A 3640-nucleotide genomic window follows, 5' to 3' on the forward strand; every position below is an offset into this window, starting at 1 on the left:
CACCCTATCATGCATTAATCTACACTCAACATTAAGTTTTGGCCTATCATGAATGTGTTGACAAAAATCTTGTGAGTTTTCAGATCCCTATGTTCGCAAATTATGGCGGTTCCCTTCTCCTGTCATGTGAACAGTGGCTTTATCATAAAAACTAAACCCCTTTTAGGGAGTCATTGTCTCATCAATCGAATTCAACATGGAACATACAAACTCATAGCGCCGTGGCTTGCCATTTGGTTATAAAGCTTGCACTATCTGCTCCTTATTTGGTGAAATTGCAATCTACTGTGTGGAGCTTTGTGTATTGTTGACTTTGGTAGCTGGAGTTCACATGAGGCAAAATTAATAGACATCCTTAAGCTCATTGAAGGTCTCTTGAACATGAGCAAGGGCTTCTTATGAAATGACTGGGAATCCACTTTGAGGCCTCTCATTCATGCTCACTGTCTCTGGAAACTTGTGAGCTAGTATTTAGTCTTCGTGTTTGTACACAAACACAAACAAAATACTAGTTTGCAAGTGTTGATGCCAGAGAAATAAGGGAAGTTAAGCATTTTAATATGTTTTCAAAAGCTTTTAAATGAAGAAGGAATAAGCTTTTTCTTCAATGAAGACAATGAGAAAAGATAGAGGAAAAGTAGAGATGTACAGGAAGTACAAGTCGAAGGCAGAATAAGATCGTGTTTTGGAGTGAAAGGGGTTTTTTTAAGCGAGAGGGAATCAGATACATTTGAAAAAGCAGAATGAACAAAAATATTGGGGAAAAAAATAAGAGAAACAGAATGACAAAACCACGTCAAAACTGAGACGATTAAGCTCCGGCCATCCGAGAAGGCCTTGGCTGTACAGAAAGATAAATTCAACAATATCGATAACCAGGTACGATTTATCACGCCAAATTTCCTTCTCAAATCCTGCTCCTCTTCTTCCCATATTTTCTCTTTCACTCTTTGGAGAAATCAAGAAAGCCCATCCTCCAAATCTCATCACGTTCATACAGCAGCACCACCTTACGTCTTTCCCCTCCATCCCCCCCCCCACCCCTGCCGACACCCTCTCCATGTTTTCTTAACTATTCCCACTCTCCAATTTCTGCTTCTGTGCATTCTGCCAACAGTGTCTTCTCCCCTGTCCTTAATGGTGTAGACCTCCAACAGTGGAGGCCTTCACTAAAATGGAACAGATCTCTCAGTCCAGTCTCCTGCCAATAAACTGGACATTATCTGCTTAAGAAAATCCTTCCTCCCACAGGGCATCCCCAATACATTCGTGGCTCTCCCAAGATATTGCTGCCTCTGTTTTGACAGGCTTGGACCCTGCCATGGCAGTGGAGTTTACACTTTTCATTCAAAAATTCAGTTTCTCACTGTCCATACAATGCTTTTACACCTCACGCATTTTAAACCATTCGGTCAATTTGATAGCATTTATGGCAGATTATGATGAGGTGTTTTCACATTTGTGTGTTATCCACTGCATGTCAGTGGGCCCCACTTTAGGCCACTAGGGGCCGCCAGTGGCTCATGGGCCATGCAATGAAGAACAGGACTCCAAACAGTGACAATTCCATCCACATCTCTGTCTCTCTCAGACAACATGGAACTACTTTTAACCATTCATTCCAAACTCTCTTTTCCTCAAATGTGGTGATTCCAATTGTCACCCTGTCAATTGGATGGGTGCTGGTACCACTCTCACCAGCCACAGCACTTCAGCAAAGGACTTCTGTAACTCAATGAGACTGACAACCTGTGAACATTACAACCCGGATTTATCCCAATGGCAAATCCTCCCTTCTGTACTTGGTGATGATGAACTTCACCACAAAAGTCACCTCCTCTTCCTCTGCTCCAATTGGTTCTTCTGATCATGTGTTTGTGAGAGTCAACATCTTGGACTATTCTTAGAGAGGTGACTCAGCACTGGCGAGTCTGTCAATTAATGCAGACAAAGTGGCATGGGCCGCAAGTATCTGTCTCATCGCAGGACTGATCTCCTTCATCGACTGCCCCTGCTTTTAATTCTTCCGCAGAAACCTGCCTTTTCTTCTGCACAGATCCATCACATCTCATCTGCAGTTTTACCTCTAATTCTTACTGCACATGGTACAAGGAATCCTGTGACAAGGTCGTTGCTTTGAAACAACTTGCCTTCTCTTCCTGGAAAGCAAACATGAGAATGCAAATGTCTGATCAAGAAATGCTGATAAACAGAGAAAGCTTGAATCTGGAGAAGAATTTGACTGACTTTGATGAGGCAAATGAATTATCTCCAACGTAAAAAAGGGTTCAAATCTACATGTGCCCAGTATTCTCACCACAATGTTTACAAAATTGCCACATTCAATATCTTCAAGAAAATTAAAATTGTGGGGGTTTTTTTTAACTCCTTGGTATTACAAATGTGGGTATTGCCACCAAAATGGACTTTATATGGCATTCACAGCCTGAGTTATCAGCAAATTTGGTGTAAAATGGCAGCCATTTTGAAATCCAAGATTGACACCAAAACATTGGATGAAACAAGCTCAAATGAGCGAAGATCCTCGTCCTCTTAATGATGACGTCATAAAAATGAATATGACGTCATTGTGATGTATCAGGTTTGCTATAAATTATCTGTGTCAATGCCCGGCTTGATTCCCGCAAACAAAATTCAAACAGCTTGCCTAGTTTCGGAGATAATGGTATAAGCGATTTCTATTAGCAGCGATTTTATGACGTCAACTTTTTTTCTAGGAATAATTTTCAAAATCGGAGATGGTTACTGCCTGCGTGTGGGATTTCTGCATATACATGGCAAGTCTCACAAAGATATGATGAAAACTCTGGGTTGTGAAAAAAAATGTCAAAAAATAGGAATGACGTCATAAAAATTGATATGACGTCATCGTGATGCATCATATGTGCAGTAATTCATCTCTGCTAATGCCCTGTTCGATTCCCGCAAACAGAATTCAAAAAGCTTGCCTAGTTTCGGAGATAATTTTTTAGGCGATTACCATTAGCGGAGATATTTTGACGTCAAAAATTTTTTTCTAGAAGGAATTTTCAAAATAGGAGATCGTTACCGTCTGCGCAGGGTATTTTTTACATATATATGCCAAGTTTCAAAAAGTTGCGATGAAAACTATAGGCTGTGAAACAAAAAAGTCCACAAGAAGAAGATGAAGAACAACAACGTGAGTAAGACTTAGAAGTAGAGTGAATATACTGATTCTGGCCCACTTTCCTCCATGTTAATGAATGGGGGATTCTCAGCGATTCATTTTTTTTTCCTCTAAAAAATAAACCCCCTTTTTATCCCAAGGTATATTTATTTGTCTCCCCTTTTAACCTTGGGGCAATCTTTTCAAATAACCAATGCAATAAGATAAAGATTTGTTCATGTAGTAAAGTAGTAATGTGATTTGTTAAAGGTGATTCAAAAGAAATATTTGAAACATGAAAGCCTCGGGGCACTCTTTTTCAAATAACCAATGCATATTGTTTAGCTCACTCATTGAACCGAAAAGAATTGTTCATTCTCAAAGTCCTTCAATAGTTTAATTTTCTTTGCACAATAATCCTCATCTAAAATATTTTAAAATAAAACATTTGAATCTTTATATTTTTCAAGATACCCCTTTTGTGTCATTATG

This window comes from Eptatretus burgeri, chromosome 6, assembly GCF_056783735.1.
Source record: "Eptatretus burgeri isolate ZD-2024b chromosome 6, Ebu_testis_v1, whole genome shotgun sequence".
Taxonomy (NCBI): Eukaryota; Metazoa; Chordata; class Myxini; order Myxiniformes; family Myxinidae; genus Eptatretus; species Eptatretus burgeri.